Raw genomic sequence first — 22,864 nt, 5'->3', positions numbered from 1 at the left:
GGGCCAGGGTGGAACAGGCCAGGAGTAGAAGAAGGGCACCAATGTCTGCATTTTTATACTAAACTGATGCCCGTATTTTTATGGGCTTCTGTTTTTATGTCCCTATTTTTATACTAAACTACACTAAACACACTGCGAGTCAATGTGGGATGATGGTTAGAGTGTTGGAACTCGGGAGATGCGGGTTCTAGGCCCCACTCAACCAAGAAGTTCACTGGGTGACTTTGGGCTCTCACTTGCTCTCAGCCTCACTGACTTCAAAGGGTTATTGTGAGTATAAAATGGAGAGGAGGAGGACCATATAAACCACTTTGGGTTCCTTGCAAGATGAAAAAAGGTGAGATATAAATGTAATAATAACATAAATAAATAAACTTAGACTGGGGAGTCCTGGGTTCAAATCCTCACCCGGCTGTGAAGTCTACTGGGTGGCCTTAGGCCAGCGGCCATAGAGATGCATGAGAATTTTGTTCCTGTTTGCAAACCATGTGAACATACCCCGTTCGCAACCATAAACCCAAGCGGGAACAGAATTCTTGGGAAATTCTCACAGCTTCCCAAGCTTGTGTTCACATTCAAATGTGCACACTTGCAAAAGCACACACTTGGGCATATTCCCCCTTGAAAAAATCTACATGTTCATGTTTTAGCCTGGGGGGGGGGGATGCAAATTTTCAATCAGGAAAAATGCACATTTTAAAAAAAAACAACTTTAAAATGTGCATTTTTCCTGGTCTAAAAAACGGGAATGCTCATGTGTGAGAACGCAAACGAGGTGAAACAAGCTTCGAGGAAGAATCTGGAGGACTTCAATACGCTTGAAGAGCACACGTTCACCTACCACTACCTGGTCGTCTCTCGGCCTAACCTACCTCACAGGGTTGTTGCAAGGATAAAAGGGAAGGTCTGTAAGAGAAAAGCACCCACGCCTGCCAAGCCATCTTGGACACGCCACATATATGTGCAATCCTCCATGTGCTCTGCACTCCTAGTGGACCTTCAGTACCACCTCCCCAACATTTGATAAGCCATGGGGGGCGAGGGGGGGTTCAGAGGAGCTGCAGTCAATGGAGGCTGGTGGCTCCGATGTCAGTGGGGTGGTGAATCCGCTCTGGGTTTCAGTCGGAACCAGTCAGAGCTCTGAAGGAGCTATCCAAGGCCCTTCAGAGCTCTGACTGGTTCTGACTGAAACCCAGTGTGGGGCCACCGTCCCACTAACATCGGAGCCACCAGCCTCCACTGGCAGCAGTTGCCTGTAGGCATCTTGGCCTATTAGAACATCACAATGGAGCTTATGAGACTCCTAGCGCCACATACCTCAGCTTGGAACATGTCACCTCCTGCCCTTCTGACAACTTACCGGATCTGGGACCCAGAGAGGCATGCAATTCCCTGAAGCCAGATCTCTTACCAAAGCTGTATAGAAACCTCTGCAACGTTTGGTTTTCAAACCAATTGCATTTTTATAGGTGAAAGATATAATGCATATATCTCGAGGGCCAGATCATATTGATACATTTCAATATAGAGAGAATGCCAAAAAAGTATAATTGGCGATAACAAAAGTCTCAGGCTCTCGCCAAGGCCCAAGAAAGGGGACTGGCAAACAAACATAAATGACACAGGCTTGTAAATGTAAAAGGCTCAGACAGCTACTATGAAATCTAGACTAAATCTTTGATTTGCTTTTTAGAGAAAAGTGTGTGTGGGGGGGAGTGAAGCCCTAACAAAATGCTTCCTGAAATATGTTTACACACACATGTACAAGCATGCATACGCACGAAGCCAAAGGGCAAGTAAGTGATAAGGTAGACCACATAGGAGAAGAACAAGCAGCCTTCCTTAACCATCTCCTCCCATATATACCTGTTTGGACCCTAAGATAGTTTTCAGCACTCCTTTTCCAGGAGCCCCTGCCAAATAAAGTAAGATGGGTGACTACTAAGAAGAGGGCCTTTTCTGTTGTGGCACCCTGGTTCCGGAATGAGCTCTCCAGAGAGGCTCGCCTGGCACCTATGTTGTGCTCTTTGGGGTGCCAGGTAAAGACCTTCTTATTTTCCCTGGCATTTGAGTCTTTCAGTTTCTGTTGTTTAAAATCTGTTACTGTATTGTAAGTCTTTGCACTGCTGCTAGGATGTATTTTGGTTTTTATTTTTTATTTTATACTGTAGTTTTAAACTTTTCTATTTTAGCAGGTTGTGTCTTATGGTTTTCATTGTGGTGAACTGCCCAGACAGCTTTGGCTATTAGGTGTTCTAGAAATGTAATAAATAAACAAACAAACAAACCTGGTGCCCTCCAGATGTGTTGGACTACAACTCCCATCAGCCCCAGCAAGTGGGGGGGGGCAGCTGTAGAGAACCGTTAAAACAACCATGGTCCATTACTGCTCCTTGCCCTTGGAATCCTGATGCTTTAAAATACCCTTTTTGTAAAGCCTTCTTGCTAAAACACTTATTAATCTTGTTCAATGCAAGTATTCTTTGGATGGAAAGGCACTGCTTAACATGGGTGGGTTGGCTGGGTATTTGAAGCATTACACTCCATTTTGTGTGTATGCCTGCAACGTTTTATTTAATTTAAAATTATTCTTAGGTATGTACATTGAAGAACGTCGGGAAAACCACTAAACCGTTCAGGTATGACCTAAATCATATCCCTGATGAATATACAGTGGAGGTGAGGAATAGATTTCAGGGATTAGACCTGATAGACAGAGTGCCTGAGGAACTATGGACGGAGGTCCGTAACATTGTTCAGGAGGCAGCAACGAAATCCATCCCAAAGAAAAAGAAATGCAAGAAAGCAAAGTGGCTGTCTGATGAGGCTTTACAAGTAGCTCACGAAAGAAGGGAAGCGAAAAGCAAGGGAGAAAGGGGAAGATATACCCAACTGAATGCAGAGTTCCAGAGAATAGCAAGGAGAGACAAGAAGGCCTTCTTAAATGAACAATGCAAAGAAATCGAGGAAAACAACAGAATGGGAAAGACTAGAGATCTCTTCAAGAAAATTGGAGATCTCAAGGGAACGTTTTGTACAAAGACGGGCATGATAAAGGACAAAGAAGGCAGGGACCTAACAGAAGCAGATGAGATTAAGAAGAGGTGGCAAGAATACACAGAAGAACTATACAGGAAAGATCTGAATGTCCCTGATAGCCCTGATAGCCATGATAGTGCGGTCACTGAACTTGAGCCGGACATCCTAGAGAGTGAAGTCAAGTGGGCCTTAGGAAGCATTAGTAACAACAAAGCTAGCGGAGATGACAGTATTCCAGCCGAGCTATTTAAAATCCTAAAAGATGATGCTGTTAAAGTGCTGCATTCAATATGCCAACAAATCTGGAACACTCAACAGTGGCCACAAGACTGGAAAAGGTCAGTTTACATTCCAATTCCAAAGAAGGGCAACGCCAAAGAGTGTTCAAACTACCGCACAATTGCACTCATTTCACATGCCAGCAAGGTGATGCTCAAAATCCTACAAGCTAGGCTTCAGCAGTATGCGAACCGAGAACTACCGGAAGTACAAGCTGGGTTTCGAAGAGGCAGAGGAACTAGAGATCAAATCGCCAACATTCGCTGCATCATGGAGAAAGCAAGAGAATTCCAGAAAAACGTCTATTTCTGCTTCATTGACTACGCTAAAGCCTTTGATTGTGTGGATCACAACAAACTGTGGCAAATTCTTAAAGTGATGGGAGTACCAGACCACCTTACCTGTCTCCTGAGAAACCTGTACGAAGGTCAAGAAGCAACAGTAAGAACCAGACATGGAACAACCGATTGGTTCAAAATTGGGAAAGGAGTACGACAAGGCTGCATATTGTCACCCTGCTTATTTAACTTATATGCAGAGTACATCATGAGAAATGCCGGGTTGGATGAATCAGAGGTCGGAATTAAGATTGCTGGGAGAATTATCAACAACCTCCGATATGCAGATGATACCACCCTAATGGCAGAAAGCGAAGAGGATCTAAAGAGCCTCTTGTTGAGGGTGAAAGTGGAGAGTGCAAAAGCTGGTTTGAAACTCAACATTAAAAAAACTAAGATCATGGCATCTGGCCCCATCACCTCCTGGCATATAGAAGGGGAAGAAATGGAAGCAGTGACAGATTTTACTTTCTTGGGCTCCAAGATCACCGCAGACGGTGACTGTAGCCATGAAATTAAAAGACGCTTGCTCCTTGGGAGGAAAGCTATGGCCAACCTAGACAGCATAGTAAGAAGCAGAGACATCACCTTGCCGACAAAGGTCCATCTAATCAAAGCTATGGTTTTCCCAGTAGTAATGTATGGCTGTGAGAGCTGGACTGTAAGGAAGGCTGAGCGCCGAAGAATTGATGCTTTCGAACTGTGGTGCTGGAGAAGACTCTTACGAGTCCCCTGGACTGCAAGGAGGTCCAATCAGTCCATCCTAAAGGAAATCAACCCTGAGTGCTCATTGGAAGGACAGATACTGAAGCTGAAGCTCCAATATTTTGGCCACCTAATGCGAAGAGAAAACTCCCTGGAAAAGACCCTGATGCTGGGAAAGACTGAAGGCAAAAGGAGAAGGGGACGGCAGAGGATGAGATGGCTAGATAGCATCACGGATGCCATGAATATGAACTTGAGCACGCTCCGGGAGAGAGCGCAGGACAGGAAGGCCTGGCGTGCTATGGTCCATGGGGTCACGAAGAGTCGGACACGACTGAACGACTGAACACACATGTACATTTGAGTATGTAGAATTTTCTTGACTATCATAAAACAAAAACCGGTGAACTTAAAACTAAACTGACTTAAAACTAAACGGGATACATTAGTTTAAATGCATGGATATGAAGAACTCTGCACAGCTCAGGCATAGCCACAGGAAGGGCTTCATCTGGGGGAAAATGGATCCAATGACATATAGCTGGGTTTTGCGATCTTTGCACTGGTTTCCTCCTCATTACCGTCAGTCCTGCAAAATTGAGATGTGGGAGGAACTTCCTTGGGTTCTAGTCCCCACTCGGCCATGGAAGCTGACTGGGTGACTTTGCACCAGTCACAGACTCTCAGTCCAACCCACCTCACAGGGTTGTTGTTGTGAGGATGAAAGGGAGAGGAGGAGGATAATGTAAGCCGCCTTGGGTTCCTTGCAAGAGGAAAAAAGGCGGGGTATAAATGCAATAAATAAATAAATAAACAAACAAACTGGAAGAGGAGATCATCTGGAAGGTGGGTTTTCAGGTCACACCCAGGAGATCATGGAGTATAGAATACTTGCCCTGTAGACAATATGTCCAGGATTCCTGGCTTACTGTGTCCTCTCTTCATGCGATAGGTGAAAACCAAGCAGGAAGAGATAGCTCAACCTTCGCTAACCTGGCTGACCTCCTGATGTGGTAGTGGAAGCCCAACGCATCAGGAGGGCAACCAGGTTGGGGAAGGCTGAGTTAACTTATTCAAGCAGCCTTCCCCAACTTAGCACCCACCAGTAGTCAGGGATGACAGACATCGTAGTCCTAAACATCTGGACGGCACCATGGATAATGGATGGATTTTCCTTGACTCTTGTGCTCGCTGCGTGAGCAACACATGACCTGTCTAGTCCCCCCACCCTTTGAGCTATAAGGCCAGACCCCAGCCCACAGGACTCCAGCCATGCTGGACACCCTCACAGGGTGCCTCACTGTTTTCATCCAAGAGGCTGCCTCACGGAAGGGCTGAAGGCTGGTAAAGGTGACTTTTCTTTACTCAGCGCTTACGGATTCTTTATATAGTCAGTGGTGCAGCCACTTTGAATTTGTAATATGCTGGCAGGTTTTCAAAAATTATTTTCTTCCAACTGCCTTATAATGTACGCTTCAAAAGAAAAAGAAAAATTCTCCTCACCCTGCAAGTCACCCGCATTTTCTGCTACAAAATTATGAGTCCATTAAGAGCAAGGTTAGCCTGTGCAGAAAAAATGCAAAACTCCCTAATATGAATTCATTCATATATATATATATATATATATATATATATATATATACACACACACACACACACACACACACACACCACACACACACACCACAGAGAGAGAGAGAGAGAGAGAGAGAGAGAGCAAGCACTTTACAGGACTTAGGAGAGGGAAACATTGCTTGATTTATAGTAAGAGCACCTGGATTCAGTTGCAACCAAGAATCTTAGGGTATATTTACCCTGGGCCAGGAGTCAACATCTCTGGAAGATGAAGGACAGAGCCAAGAACTGGGATGCAGGAAAGGTGTGCTGGCAAGGTGCCCAGAAACCAAGTCACCCATTTGGACATCTCTATTGCAGCGGGAAGGCTTGATTGCCATGCGAGACACATCCGACTATCGCTTCCCCATCATCCCTTCCCTCTCCCTCCTGCCGCTCATCTAAAATAGGTGGGACAGCTGCCAAACTATTTTTCCTAAGCCAAACAATGTGCTCAGCCTTAAAATATGCAAATACTCTTCCCCATCAACATCAGAGTGGCATTTTTAGAACAGAGGCCAATGGATTTTGGGTTGGTCGCCGAAAGGCAAGAGATATAGAACAACTCAGGGCAGGGCTTAGAGTGTCGATCAGGCTTATCGACGAGTGCTCCAGGCAGGAATGCTTGTATCCACTGGAAGAGAGAGTTTGCTCTTTTTGTTGTCTTCCCAGATGATAGGTGTGAGGGATACCTGTCGGCAGGTGGGCTATCCCTAAACACCCATGGGGGAGAAGCTTTTGCAAGCTTATTTGCATGGGGGACTTCATCAGGCCAACTTGAGCTGGGACGATACAGTCAAATATTTTGTTTAAACTTATAGCCCAGCAGGTTCCAATGCAAGTCAAATGCAAAGCAAGGCAGCCAGTGCAAGTCTGAGAAAGAGGCCTTTATGCACTCCATTACAAATCAGTTAAATCATCCCCAAAATCACATTAGCTAGATGGCTTCGGGAAAGCCACTTGTATCTCATCCCTGGCCATTTCCCAGCCTGTAAAATGCAGTGGCGGCTGGGAGGCTTCACCTTGCATAGCTCCTTTAGAGTTCTGACTGAAACCCAGAGCAGATTTGACACCCCACTGACATCGGAGCCACCAGCCTCCAGTGGTAAAACGGCACATGGAATTCCGCTGCTAAGACAAGGGCGACTTCCCGGTCTCTCATCCCCTCAAACTCCTTGGGGTCTTCCACTTTCCAGGCAAAACCCGGGCACTGTGATCACACTTCTCCACTCTTCCTTGCAAGCTACAGAACTCTCCCATATCTAGCAAGTGGGGAACAGCCATAGCTCGGAGGGAGAGCAGCTGCTTACACACGGAAGGTCCCAGGCTCAATCGGCAGCATTTTCAGTCACAAGGATCAGGTAGCAGAGATGGGAGAGGCATCAGCCCAAGATGCACTGCCGGTCAGAGCTGACAGGCCATGGTGAGATAGGCCAAGGGTGTCAAGGGTGTTTCTGAGCACAGGGAGTGGGATATCAGTTCAGATTCTGAAAGAGAACCATCAGACATGGGGGAGGTGTTTTCCCAGGCTAGTCCAGATATGAGTAGGCCTGCTTCTCCAGCTACAAACGCACAGATGGCTGAACTTAGGGTCCCTCCTCACCCACCCCACCCTGTGAGAGACAGCAAACAGGAGGTTGACCTAACAGATGCCAGGCGCAGACACAGAGCAAAGAGAGAGGGCAGGGGTGGAACTTAGACGGTCTACCAGATTGGCCTTGCGTGAGAAGCTGCGGTTAGAGGCCTCAGGACAAGAGAGGTTAGGCTAGCGAGGCCTTGAGTTAGACTAGTGAGACCACCTCCCTCTTTAAACAGCGGGCAACTCTCGAAAATTCCATTTGGATCCCCTGAAGGCATTCCTGGTAGACGGAGACTTTCTCTGAGAATTTGCATCTGTATGATGGATTAAAAGCTGCAGACTGAAGCCTCTGGTCTGCGTATGTTGGGCACTAAAGCGAAGTGGGGGCTAAGGGAATCGTGACAAAGGGTTTGACTCAGCACAAGCCATCTCTGTATGAGCAGCAATTGCCCCGAAACCGGGACAGCCAGCCTCAGAAAGCGCCACAGACAAGCACACTTTGCTCTTGTCCTGCCTTAGACAGCCACTCAGATTGTGCCTAGTAATAAGCTATGTGAAAAAACGTGCTTGGAAATGCAAAAAGAATAAAAGCTCAAACAGAGTAGCCCGAATTAGAGTCAGGCACAGACCTACTTGGAACAAGGTCTGGTTGAAATGGCACCCAGACCTCGCCTCCGCTGCTGCCAAGCCCTCCCTTCTGCCTCCTATGCCAGCCTTGGTCAAGCTGGTGCCTTCCAGAGCTGTTAAACTACAACTCCCAGCACCCCTCAGCCTGCATGCCAACTCAGAAAGGAAAGCCTTCTTAAATTAACAATTGAACTGCCATCCAACAAGATGTCCCTGTGCTTCTGAACACCCCAGAGAGGTGGCCTAGAGGGGCAGCTATTTTTCACCTTCTCCCTCCCCAACTGCTTCATTATTTTTGTGGTCAGTCTTCTAAACCCGCTCCTTTATTGTTTCAGAGCTGCCCGTCAACAGGTAGCACCTAGACAGAAGCTATGGAGGACCCCTGGTCATAGTCTTCCCTGTGAGGGTGAGATATATTGTATTACTATTTAAATCATAGTGATTACTTTTAAATGTGAATTAATTTATTTACTACATTGGTATACTGCCCATTAACTGAAGCGCTCTATGCATATAAGTTAGCATATGCAAATGTTATGCAAATCTGTATCTTCTTTTTCAGCGTAAGAGGCCACCCTAAGCATTAACATAAAACACACTGTTGTTTTGCTTTCAGAAATCTAACATGTGGGACAAAGTTTCCCCCACCCCTACAATTTATTTATTTATTTATTTATTAAATTTATTAATCGCCCATCTGACTGGTCACCCAGCCACTCTGGGCGATGTACAACCCACCATAAACAATTTAAAACAATAAAATTTTACCATAAATTTTTTTTTAAAAAAATACCCTAACCCACCCCAAATGCCTGCCTGAACAACCACGTTTTTAATGCACGACGGAAGCTCATTAAAGAGGGGGCATGACGGAGTTCCCTAGGGAGGGAGTTCCACAGAGTGGGGGCCACCACAGAGAAGGCCCTCTCCCTCGTCCCCACCAGTCTAGCTGTCCTGGCTGATGGGACAGAGAGAAGGCCATCCGAGGCTGATCTTGTTAAGCGGCCTGTCTGGTGTTGCTGGAGGCGCTCCTTAAGATAGGCTGGGCCGGAACCATATAGGGTTTTAAAGGTCAAAACCAACACCTTGAATTTGGCCCGGAAAACAACTGGTAACCAGTGCAACTCCTTCAGCACTGGAGTGATGTGATCTCGCCGGCGGCTGCCTTTAATCAGGCGAGCCGCCGCGTTCTGTACCAGCTGCAGTTTCCGAACCGTCTTCAAGGGTAACCACACGTAGAGCGCATTACAGTAGTCTAAACGAGAGGAGACCAGGGCATGTACTACCGATGGGAGCAGATGGTCGGGAAGGTAGGGGCGCAGCCGCCGTATCAGATGGAGTTGATACAGCGCTGTCCGGCTCACAGCTGACACCTGAGCCTCCATGGACAGCTGGGAGTCCAAAATGACCCCCAGGCTGCGGACCTGGTCTTTCAAGGGTAGCTGTACCCCATTCAACACCAGGTCAACATCCCCCAGCCTCCTCTTGTCTCCCACCAAAAGTACCTCGGTCTTGTCAGGGTTCAGCTTCAGCTTATTCCTCCCCATCCAGCCACTCACCGTCTCCAGACATTTGGACAGGGATTCTACGGCCAACCTTGGTGAAGATTTGAATGAGAGGTAGAGCTGAGTGTCATCCGCATATTGATGACACTGCACCCCAAACCTCCTGATGATAGCCCCCAGTGGCTTCACATAGATGTTAAATAGCATCGGGGAGAGGATGGAACCCTGTGGCACCCCACAAGTAAGTGGCCACGGGTCCGAAACCTCCTCTCCCAGTGCTACCCTCTGGTACCCGCCAGAGAGGAAGGACTGGAACCACCGCAATACAGTGTTTCCAATGCCCGACCCCTCCAGGCGGTCCAGGAGGATACCGTGGTCAACGGTATCAAAAGCCGCTGAGAGGTCGAGGAGAACAAGGAAGGAGCATTCACCCCTATCCAGAGCCCTCCTCATATCATCCACCAAGGCGACCAAGGCCGTTTCTGTCCCATGCCCAGGCCTGAAGCCCGACTGAAATGGGTCTAGATAATCAGTTTCTTCCAAGTGTGCCTTCAACTGCACCGCCACCACCCGCTCCATCACCTTGCCCAAAAATGGCAGATTTGAGACTGGGCGAAAGTTGTTCAGAACTTGAGGATCCAAGGAGGGCTTCTTTAAGAGCGGTCGTATCACTGCCTCCTTGAGGGCTGATGGCATCACTCCCTCCTCAAGGGAGGCGTTCACCACCGCCTTGATCCCCTCACCCAGTCTCTCTCTGCAGCTCATAATGAGCCAAGATGGGCAAGGATCAAGTAAGCAGGTGGTTGGCCTTACAGATGAAAGCACCTTGTCCACTTCATCAGGAGGAAGAAGCTGGAACCGATCCCACAAAACCGGTTTGCCACAGGCCGCCTCTTGCTCACTAACTGTATCCACAGTGTGCAGAGTAACACACCTAATCTGATCAATTTTATCTGCAAAGTGCCTTGCCAAAGCCTCACAGGAGGCCTTAGAATGCTCCAGTGGTTCCGGAGCCACAGGACCGACCAGGCTCCGGACCACTTGGAACAGCCTCCTGGGGCAGCACTCTGCAGACGCGATGGAGGCAGCATAATATTCCTTTTTTGCTGCCTTCACCGCCACGTGATAGGCTGAAGATACAGCTCTAGCCCGTGTCTGATCGTCTTTGGAGCGAGACTTCCGCCACCGGCGCTCTAGCCGTCTCACCTCCTGTTTCAGAGCTCATAACCGCGGATTGAACCATGGTGCAGTCCGAGCCCTGTTCAGGGGGAGAGGGCGTTTCGGAGCCACCCGATCTAATGCCCCAGTGATTGCGGCATTCCAGCCACCCACCAGGGTCTTGACCGAGTGGCCGTTGGCATGCCCCAGAGAATCCCCAAGCACGTTCAGGAATCCATTTGGATCCATAAGACGCCTGGGGCGGACCATTTTAATGGGTCCTCCACCCCTGCGGAGGGGTTGTGGAACCGAGAAGTCCAACATCACCAGATAGTGATCTGACCATGACAAGGGGGTGGTGGATATACCCCCGACTTCCAGATCACTCCCCGCTTCTCCAGAAACAAACACAAGGTCTAGTGCATGACCGGCTACATGGGTGGGCCCAGTTAGAATATGGTGCAGCTCCCAGGAGGCCATGGTCTCCATGAAGTCCCGAGGTGCTCCTGTGAGGATGGCCTCCGAATGTACGTTGAAGTCCCCCAACACCAGTAAGTTAGGGGACTGTACACGCACATCAGAGACCACCTCAAGCACCTCGGCCAGGGAGTCAGTCGTGCAGCGGGGTGGACGGTACACGAGCAGAATCCCCAGACTGCCCTTCGGGCCCAACCTCCAGTACATGCACTCAGCAACCTTGGTCTCCCGGAGAGGGGGTCTGGTGAAGACCAAGGACTCTCGGTAGATAACAGCCACTCCCCCTCCCCGATCCCCAGCCCTCGGCTGCTGTGCATACGAAAATCCAGCTGGACACATGGCTGCAAGGGTTGGAGCAGCAGCCTCGGCCAGCCAGGTCTCCGTAATACATGCCAGGTCTGCACCCTCGTCCAGGATCATGTCATGGATGAGGGAGGTTTTCTGGGTAACAGACCTGGCATTGTAGAGCAGCAAACGAAGGCCAGAAGATGGGGTCACGCCTCCCCCAGCCATCCTTTGGCTCTGGACAGGCCCGGAGCAGGGGACAGATACTACACATCTCTCCCTTGTTCCCCTTAGCTTGCATGGCCTGCCCCTAGTGCTCCGCCAGCGCCTGCCGCCCAGCCTCGGTATGTTCTGGCCCCCAACACTCCCCCCACTGCCTCCATCAGGTGGACACATGCCCCCTCGCTCCCGCCTATCAGGCAGGCTACCCACCCCTAAAAACACAACAAAATCCCCCCCAACAAAATAAAACAAACAAACAAAACAATTAAAATCCCCTTAAAAATGCCAGGCAGGAGTCCACAGGGAAGGCCTGGTGGCGGTGGTAGCGGCGACGGCAGCAGCAGGCCCAGCGGCGGCAAGCACGCCTCTTCCCCGGTGGTGGTGGTGGTGGCTTCTCCTGCAGGCCCTGGCTCTCCCAGGCCACCTCAGCCAGCCAGCTTATGTAGCCCCTCCAGGGAGGGGCAGGTGGAGTAGCACAGCTGGCTCGGTACCTGGGGGCCTGGTCCTGCAGGGACTGGCGGTCTGCCAGGCAGAAGTCCACAAGGAAGGCCCGGTGGTGGTGGCAGCGGCGGCGGCAGCAGGCCCAGCGGCGGCAGCAGCAGGCCCAGCGGCGGCAAGCACGCCTCTTCCCCGGTGGTGGTGGTGGTGGTGGCTTCTCCTGCAGGCCCTGGCTCTCTCATACAAGAGAGAGCCAGGGAGAGAGCCTCTCTCTCTTTCATTTCTCATACAAGAAATGAAAAGAAAAAAAACACTTTCCCCCTTGCGTTTCTACTGAAAACACATATCCCTCCCTCTGCCTTCCTCCACATATACCCTGTCCATCATAATGACAGGTACTTTGCTAGTGAACAACCACTACTATTAAACACTTAAAAAAAATCTTGCCCCTAGCCAGGAATTAACTAGCAATACTCAAAAACGGGAAGCCTAGAATATTGGATTCTGTCTCTGTCCCCTTGAGCAGGAACCAGCATTGAGGAAGGAGGAGGAGGAGGAGGAGGAAAGACAGACAGACAGACAGACCATTACAATTTCTCCCATCTGGAACTTTGCATGCACAATCACTCCAGGAAAATCAAGGGATAGAGCAGCCTCCCCTACCCTGGTACCATCCAGATGTGTCTGGGGACATGTGAGGGCCTTTTCAGTGGTGGCCCCCCAATTGTGAAACATTCTCCACAGTGAGTTTCACCTGACTCCAGCATTGTCATCTTTTTGGTACCAGACTTTCCTCTACTCTCAGGCATTTGACAGCACATAATAAGGTTTTTTTCCGGTCCTGATGGTTTTATTGTTGATAGTTTTACATTGTTTTTGTATGTAAATGGTTTTTATGTTATTTTTATAATGTATTTTAAATGTTTTATTTAATCTTTTGTAAACCACCCAGAGAGCTTTGGCTATTGGGTGGTATAGAAATGTAATAAATCACAACAACAACGTGAAACAGCAACACATTCCGTGACAAGAGACACAGCAGCAAGCCCATCCTGGCACCCTCCCCAGAGGGAGAGGAGGAGAAAAGCTGTTACCTTGAAAATCGGAAAGAACACATAGGATCACAGAACATTGTCACAACAAAGCAGCCTTGTGCCTTCAGTCTTCCACACCTGTTCATCAAAAGGGAGAATGAGTTATGACAGGGCTGACGGAGCCATCTTTAAAGGGCCCTAGCACTCCAAAGCATGTGGTCGATTCAGACCTCACGCCAAGCCATGGCTAAGGGAGCTTCACTAGTGTTTGACAACGTTGTTGGAATTGACAAACCATGGCTTGCAATCAGTCAAACCAGAACCAGAAACCTCAGCCTGGAGTGGGTTTGCAAGGTTAACCGAAGCTTCCAGGATGGGAGTGGTCGATCAAGGTGCTTAGGGGGCATTTTATACATCACCGAAGCAACAAATCCAGGTTTGCCATAGAGTGTGCACTCATTTGCACTGGGAGCTGCAGCCTAATACCAGCACTTTGACAAGCGTGCCTGCTTGATGCGGCTGTACGCTGCAGCGCATTTGCAAAAAGTATTTCTCTACAAAAGGAAGCACCCACCTTCCTCTCCCCAGGGCCATTCACTATAGGGGGAAAAGCCCACTGTTTTGTTTAAGAGCTTGGTTTTCATAAGACATGGCAATTAGAGGCAAATAGCTGGATAAAATATTTGAAGGATTTTGTATGGCTTCAAATTTTTGCAATGGGGGGGAAAAGCCTCTTCAAAGTAAGAGTGATTCACCCTTGTCAGGAACGCAGCTAACAGCTCAATTAAAGTACTTTTTTAAAGGGTTCGGCAGTTTTTCAGCTGCTTCCTTACTCGCTCCTGCTGAAAGTCATATAATGCTGGGGTTATATACCGGTGGTGATAAACCCACGCGCTGATTCATGAGAGGCACTAGAAGATTTCGTTGCTGCGATGCAACAGAGCTGAATTTACAGTCTTCAAAATCTGCTACTGAAGGACACTGAACAGCAGCATAAGAAAAACCCGGCTGGATCAGACCGAAGGCAGCATTCTGTTCCTGCAGTGGCCAACTGGATGCCCCAATGGGAAGCCCACAAGCAGGACGTGACCTAAGTAGCCCTCTCCTGCTTGTGTCCCCCAGCAACTGGTGTACATAGGCATACTGCCCCCCATACTGGAGGCATTCTGTACCTATCGTGAGTAGTAACCACTGATACCCTTATTCTCCACAAAGGCATATAAGCCCTTTTTAAAACAATTCAAATCGGTGACCATGCCTACATCTTGTGGTAGGGAGTTCCATAGTTTAACTCTGCACTGTGTGAAGAAGTCCTTCCTTTTATCTGTCCTGGATCTCCCACCAGTCAGCTTCATGGGATGACCCCGCTGGGTTCCTAGAGAGGAAGAAAAACTTCTCCCTATCTTCTCCACACCAGGCAGAATGTATCCCCCCACCCCAACTTACGGCACAATCCTATGCATGTTTAGACAGAAAAGAGTCCTACAGCTTACAGCATTCCCCAGCCAGCTATGCTGGCTAGGGAATGCTGGGAGCTGTAGAACTTTTTCCTGTCTAAACATGCATAGGATTGCGCCTGTACTCACCTCTTTCCAAGCTAAAGAGTCCCAGATGTTGTACACTTTCCTGATATTTGTTCAGCCCCTCGATCATTTTGGTTGCCCTTTTCTGCACCTTTTCCAGCTCTACAATATCCTTTTTGAGGGGTAGCGACCAGAACTGCACGCAGGATTTAAGGCAGCCGCCGCATAGATTTCTATAAAGGCATTATGACAGTGGCAGATTTATTTTGGATTCCTTTCCTTTTTGATCCCCAGCATGGAATTTGCCTTTCTCACAGCTGCTGTGCACTTGGTCAACATTTTCACCCATCACGCCACCAGCAAGATCTCTTTCCTGAGGTGTGTTTCCATGCTATCAGCTTCACTTTGTTTGCAACTTTGTTGCGATGTTTCCCCAATCGCAGCTTCTCCTTTTTCAGTTCCCACAGCGCTTTAAGTCCCAGCTTATCATGGCTGTAGCATGGGGCCCTGTGCTGTTTCCACTGAACTCTAATCAAATTATTTTCTTGATGGCTGGGTGGAGTCCGAGTGGAGTCTGGGTTGGGACTGATTACCTCATCCGTGTTCCCGCCTCCTCGGCCGTGTTTCCAGGACAACGGAAGGAGAAGCTAATGGAGGAGAACCAGATTTTTTAAAAGGAATCAGCTTTGCTGTGAAGAGAGGCTTCCCCCCTCTCCCCCACTTTCTCCTTTCCCCTGAAAGTCCAGATTCACCTGCATTTCAGGAGCAAGCCTCATTGAGCACAATGGGAGTTACTTCCGAGTAGACACACATATGCTTGTGCTGGGAAAGCGGGGAGGAGAACACAAAGAGGGAAACTAGCCCCCATTTTAATCCAGAGGACCTCACTGACCGTTACTTCTGACAAGAGAGTAATGGGTTTGTTGTGGGAAAAAGAGCAAAACCAGCCCCCATTTTTACCACACAGGATCTCTATACGGAAGCTATGAATGAGTTACGTCCTAAGGCAATGGACCACAGCCTCGAGATCGCGCTCACTTAATCGCATTTAAGGAACTGGGCTTAAAAGTATGCCATTTCAATTGAGGGGGAATCTCTGTAAGTTCTGATGTGGGCATTCAAAGGCAAGCCTCATTCATCACAATGGGAGTTACTTCTGAAGAGACACTGATGGGTTTGTTGTGGGAAAGAGGGTAGAAAAAACAAAGATGGAATCCAGCCCCACTGTAACCCGCAGGATAACGGAGCTGTGAAGTACTTTCTTCCTAAAGCAATTCATCCGAGCCTCCCTTGGAAACTCATTTAAGGAATTGGGCTTTAATGTGTGCCATTTCAATTGAGGGGGAATCTCATCCTCATCCACCTCAATGGGAGGTACTTTTGAGGAGACACAAATGGGTTTGTTGTGGGAAAGAGACCAAAACCAGCCCCCACTTTATCACACAAGATCTCTATATGGAAGCTGTGAATGAGTTACATCCAAAGGCGATGGACCGAAGCCTCAAGATCCCGCTTAAACGCATGTAAGGAACTGGGCTTTTATATGTGCCCTGTCAATTGAGGGGCTTCTCTGTCATTTCTGTGGTCACTGAGAGGGCAAGCCTCATTCAGCACAATGGCAGAAAAAAACCCTGACTGGGGTCACGGGCTGTGCTCTAGTGCTTATTTTCAATGATGTTTTAAAAGTTGGTCCCTCGACATCCTGCTCCAAAACAGCAATGAAGCTTCCGGAAAACAGGGAGGGAAAGGGTTTGGTCACTGAGGTCGGAGCAACACACCCACAAAGGCTGGGCTACACACCCCATGGGCAGAACTATGATACTGGACCCGTGCGATTGTGGAAACAGGTCAATAATAGAGCTGCGGTAAGCTGGAAAAGTCAGACTATAAGCAGTCTCAGAAGAAGCGGTTTTTCAGCAATAAAATGCGGGGCTGGTGCTGAATGGCCACGATGTCAAGGAAACACAGAGACCTCACCGTGCAGCCAGGATGGAGCAAATCACTGGTGGAAACACAGCCCTGGTCAGTCACCACCAGCTCAGCCCCCATCAGCATATATATGAAGGCGGGATCACTTGCCCCAACTTGCATTACTTTACACTCACTTGCATTGGGCAGGGAATGGAAGCATGATTTAGAAAACAGAACACACAACCACATCGTGGAGTCTGATTTATCCTTTTGAATCAATACATTTCCTGGACATCCCTTACAGCCCTAGCTATGAGGGAGACACAGAAAACCAAAAATTCAGCCAAAAGTATAAATGAAACCCCCAACACGGTTCAGGCTATGCAGCCCTTTTCTTCCAGGGAATATTCATTGCAAAATGCAGCAGCATGAAAAGGAGAAGCATTCAAGCAGTCAAACAGACACACTGCCTTTTGATTCAAAAGCTTCACACCAACATTAAGAGAAAAAGAAAGAAGTACCCTTTCACCTGGTTTGAGTGTTCATGCATTGTTGTGTGTGTGATTCAGCCCATACGCAAAGCCCAAACACAGACAGAATCTTCTTCCATCTTTTAAAACCTCCAGGGTTATTGCCTTCAAACCCAAGACAGCCAAAGGCAAGAGATAGAACATTTTTCCTCCAGAGGTTAAAAAGGCCCTTTGACGCAGGGATCTCTGCTTCTGGTATATGCACACACCCCAGTTTAATCTCTGGTAAGACAAGTTTGATAGGCTTTTGTATTGCTCAAAAACCTACAAAACCTGTTTACCCAGAGGCAATCGTAAGGGGGAAAAAAGAAAGATGTGGAAGGGAAGCCTCTCTCAAGCCTCTATTCCTCCCCTTAAAACGGTTCTGTCTCTCTCATCTATGCAGGAATCCAACCTCTTAAGGGAAGCGAATGAACTACCTACAGTCAAGTGAAAACCCTGCAGGGGTGGACCCCTCCAGTTACATTTCAAGGCTGCTCTGGCACACAAAGAGCCAATTCAAAGGCTGTGTGAGACAACAGCAGCCTCTGTTAACAGCTGAAAGGAAATATGAGCAAGCCAGCACAGAGAGATTAGCTCAAGCTATGTGATAAATGATGCCCAGGTATCAGAGTATAAAACCTTCCAGGCCAAGGCGGCAGGAAGGTCGAAGGCAGGAAACAAGCTGGAGGAACAGATCAAATTTGGGGCTAAAATGGCATCCATTGTTTTTGTAGGGGGCTGCCATGAAATGTATCATACAAGAGCTATTGGAGCTTGAGCCTCCTAAGGCGACCTTGTCCCTAATCCCAGATGTCAAGGGCTTTTTAGCCCTTCCGTTTAAAAAATTGCATTAGTGCGTTTTTAAATCTTTGCACTGTTGCTGGCTTTTATCTCGGTTAGTACTTTGGTTTTATTCTGTTTTAAATGCATGTTTTTATATTATGTTTTATTCTGTTCTTGTATCTTATGGTGTTAAGCTTTGTCTTATAAACACCCAGAGAACTTCAGCTAATGGGCAGTGCAGAAATGTAAAGAAAGCTAGCGAGGGCCAAAACAAGATGCCACGTTGTTCACAAGCCTGCCCCACTCAGGGAGAGCTAGTGTGCTGGGCTTAGACTATGGAGACCTGAGTTCGAACTTCCCATTCAATGCTGAAGCTCACTGGGTCAAGCTGCTTGCCTCCACTTGCATGAACGACTGGGTGAGCAGAGAGTGGCGGCTGCAGCTGCTCCTTCTAGCTGCCATCACAGAGAGCGGTGGTGGGCCAGGAAGCAGCCTCAGAGGCAAGAAGGCAAAGTGGCAGCCGCTGCCACCTTCTTCAGCCCCTTGGTGGCAACAGGGACTGGAGCCGAGCCAAGAGGGTGACGGGGGGGGGTCCGTTCCTCTTTGCCTTTACCCAAGAGAGAGGCCAGGCGAGTGATCGGCCACCCGCTCCCTGCTCACTTGCTCTCCTCTCCTTCTCTGCAGCAGTTTGGACTGGAGTCTCAGGGCAAACCCAGTCTTCCCACCACTGCCCAGAAGGAAAAGGAAGGAGGGTGAGCTGGTGGCAACAGCCAGGACAGACAGGGATCTGCAAGGGTCTGCACTGGGCCCTCAGCAAGGGCCTCAACAAATGACCACTTATGCCCACCTCCAACAACAGCCTTCACTGGAGGCAGAGAAGAAAGAGACACGCAGCCAAGCCATCCTTTTTGGGGTGGTACAAAAGAACAGGAAGCAGGGGGCTGACACCGCTGTCACCAAGCTGTGCCAGGCAAGCAGAACTGAAAAATATGCTGCAGGGAAACAAGCTGACAAGCAGGTGCCAAGCATTAGCTTTTTTTACACAGCTTAACAGCTGCAAATCATTCTCTCTGCCAGCCAGAGACGGCACCACACGCTTCTCTAAAGGAGAGCCACGCGCCCTTAACACACGGCAGCTCCCTGCCACTCACAAGAGGGGTTCAAACTCTGGGCCAAGATGGTCCCCTAGGAAGGAAGAGATGTTTTGCTATGCTCCTCTGGGCTTGAAGCCCGGACCGTAAAGACCTCCATGGGCAGGCGTTATGGGAGATCTGCGGAGGTCCCGCTAGAACATCAAGGGATACAAAACATCACCACTCCCCAAGTAACCCCGCTCCCCCTATTTCACTGGCCACCACTTGTGAGGAAAACTCAAGAGCATCGCTTCGCACCGTGTGCATTCCTAGAGGGTAGGAAGAGAGAGCAAGATGCAGAGCGGCTCTCTATGGCAGGAGGCTGCAGACATGCATCTCCCATCATGCCTCGTTCTTGCCACCACTGTGGACTCATTTAGTGGCAGTAGTGCTAGTGGGCACACACAGAACGGGGCCACCAATATATGCATGCCATCACTGGGTATTTGCAGCCCCAGGTATGGGGACCAATGCATGGAGGAGTGAGGAAAAGACTGACGCATCAACTCCAAATCCCAGACCAGCCTTCCCCAACCTGGTGCCCTCCCATCCTGGGACTGCAGCTCCCATCATTCCCAGCCAACATGGGCAATGGCTAGGGATTATGGGAGTTGTAGTCCAGTACATCCAGAGGGCACCAGGTTGCTTGCTTACTCCTGCTTTACTGCACAAGTGGGGGAATTGGTGTGCCACGGGTCAAATGTAGCTTGCAGTGCCACCCACAGTCTGGGCAATGGCATCCCCTCCTCAGCCGTGATGCCCCCTACACACACACACACACAGAGCAGCCATTAGCCTTTTTTAAAAGCTCCTGTTCATGCCAATGGACCCTCTTTAAAAAGCGTAATTGCTGCACAATGATTTTTGGGGGGCGGGGGACAGCTGGAAAGAGAAGGGTTAGCCCTCCTTCAGACGGGGGGGGGTCTTCAGGGCAGGGGAGGCAGCTGTGGAAGGAGGAGGAGGAGGACAAAACAGGCATTACTTTACATCCATATTTAGCAACTCTATCTCCCCCCCCCTTTTTACTTCAGAGTAGGCACAGGAGCTCCAATCGGGATCGGGTCCCTAGCATGTTGCGTAGGAGGGCTTTTAAGAGTCAGATTTGGTCCCATATGTCTACTTTAGATGCACTGCTAGGTATGGATTTAAAGTGAGGTTTGTTTGGGCCCAAAGAGGCGGAGAGGTAGAGAGAGAGACAAAGAGAAAGAACAGGGGAAGGGAGCAAGAGGGAAAAGGCGGAGAGAAAAACAACTGAAGAGAGGGAATAACGGATGCAGGTGAATAAATGAATGTGGCTTGACTCCACCCACCTTTGGCTCTGGACCACCCACCCCGGGCCCAGCTGCTTTTGCTGAGGCAGTGCAGCCCCCAGAGGGAGAAAAAGACTTGCTCTTCCGCTTCACAGCCTCCTCTTACTCATACACTAGGAATTACACGTGCTCAGAGGGGACACAGGTGATGCATGGGGGGGGGGGGTAAACAGAAACAGATGATGCACTGGAACAGCACGGTGGTCGTGTGCTTTGAAAAGTCAAGGGGGCGTCAAGAGAGACTGCAAAGCACCAAAGGAAAGGGCCCACTCTGTGCCTCAGAAACTCAGAGGCTCACAGCCGGTGTGTGGAACTCTGCAATGTGCTTCTCTGCACCATGCCCCCATGCGCAGAGGCCTCTCTTTCCCAAAACTGGACACGCACGCAGACCCCAAGCAGGAGGGAGAAAGCACCAGTCCAGAACATGTAGGCAGCGCTGCCGAATTCTGATATTGCCATTCATTCATTAACATAGGACCAGCATCCGTTTACATGGCACTTACAAGTGTTTCAGAAGCACAAAAAGGAGAAGGGTCCCTGCCCCCACGAAGCTTACAATCTAAGTTTTAACAGTGGGGAGACCACAGTCAGGGATTAATGCAAGCACATTAATGCAAGCGCACTTAGACCTTGGTTACAATGCAGAAGCCTTCCTCCTCATTTATTATAAATAAGTGTGTTGTGGCTGGAGAAGTGCAGGGACAGGAACAGAAACATTATCCCAAACTACTACATCAGCCTCTCCCAAACTGGCACTCTCCAGAAGCATTGGACTACATCTCCTCTTATCCCCAGCCACCATGTTGGTGGTTGGTGAGCGGATTTGTAGTACGACCTGCCTAGAGGACAACAGCTTGGGAAAGGCTGCGGTAGAGGCTATGGTTTGGGGATGAGCATTAAGGGGTTAACATAGGGATTTAAAAGACAACTCCAGCATTCTGTCTCCAGTGTCCACCACTCCTTGTAAATCAGGAATCGGCTCAAGAAAGGGGTTGTAAAAGCAGCCTCTGTGGTCTAATAGCCAAGCATATCTGATGCACAGGTTGCTATCACATATATATCAATCACATGCTATCATCAACAATCTTACAGTGCCAAAACAAAAACAAAAAAGAAATACTCGCTGCAAAAAAAAAAAAGCTAGCTGAACCATTTCCTTGCTGATCCTTTGAAATAGTAATTGGATTTGGGAAGACAGCACAGAGGACAACCTCCCTTGCAAACAGGGATTAGGAGAAAGAAGGGCCTGGAATCCTCATACTTCACATTCAAAAGAGCTGGGGTTTTCTAGCCATCACTGCTCTCAAAGCAAAACAAATTTACATGGAGGAAATACAGTTCTTGTCTCACCCACCTCCTCCCCGCCCCAAAGTTGCAAGAAACGTTCAGAGCCTCTCGTTTTATTAAATGCTTTGCACTGAACTACATTTTTCATTTTCAAGCAGATCCTTCACACACCTGATCCACACTGATACAAAAGACAGATGGAGTCTTGGCAGACTCCTTGTGTAGGGTCGAATCTCTGAATAGCAGTCGCCAGGAATGAAACAGACATCACATTCAAGCTCATCTTGCAAATTTCCACGAACTTCAGGCTGGAAACTTGGTGGATTTGCCCAATCCAACAAAGCAGTTTTTAAGGCTATGATGTCCAAATCTCATCTCTTCACTCAAGGAGCTAATTCAGTATAGCTTGAACACGGGAGATCTAAGGATGGGATCGTCACAAGCAGATTCCCACAGAGAGGCCAGAAAATGTGGCAGCCCAAACAGAACAGGCAAGTCAGGGTAGTGAACCAGAAGACAAGTTGCAGCTTGCTGGAGCTGGGGTGAAAATTTGGTAGAGGCCAACGAACCCTACACTTATTTTATTTATTTTATATCCCACCATTCCATTTTAAAAAAGGTGGTTTTCTCAGGGCAAAACACACTTTCAGTTTTCCAGGAAAACCTTAAAGGCAGGAAAGTCAAAACAGACCCAGTGTGCTCAGTAAGCCCCATATTTAAATCAACCATGAACATTTTCAGAGTGGAGAGATAGAGGTGGGCGGGGGGCAAACACCTTCACAAAACCACTCCACTGCTTATCTTTTTTGGCATGCTGTTTGCTCTCTGTTTACAGCTGCTTCTTTCCCCACTAAGCAAGTATCACACAAAATAAAACAGGAGCTTCTTCTCAAGGTGGTCGCAAACAATCAGGATCATGTAAGGTGCACAGCAATGACGAACAGTCATGCAGCCATCAGATGCTGTGTCCTCACTCTGAATGTGTGTCCATGCTCACTCCCTCTCATAGTCTGCCCTCCCTGACAAGTAATAACCAAAATGGGTGAGGGGTGCATGTCACACGGACAAGGCTTTTTGTGAAATGCATCCACGCTTTTTAGCTCAG

At 48.6% G+C, this 22,864-nt stretch overlaps 1 protein-coding gene across 7 annotated transcripts in view; it reads right to left on the bottom strand.

Annotated features, from left to right (window-relative positions):
• Positions 1–22,864, bottom strand: part of GDPD5 (glycerophosphodiester phosphodiesterase domain containing 5) — a 217,664-nt gene that overhangs the window by 114,381 nt on the left and 80,419 nt on the right. The gene's annotated exons all lie outside the window — the stretch shown is intronic.

Source organism: Heloderma suspectum, chromosome 3 (genome assembly GCF_057233095.1).
Source record: "Heloderma suspectum isolate Gila_16-S chromosome 3, 16-S_ref, whole genome shotgun sequence".
Lineage (NCBI taxonomy): Eukaryota > Metazoa > Chordata > Lepidosauria > Squamata > Helodermatidae > Heloderma > Heloderma suspectum.
Note: the sequence above shows the minus strand (reverse complement) of the source record. Positions and strands in the feature narration are given on the sequence as shown.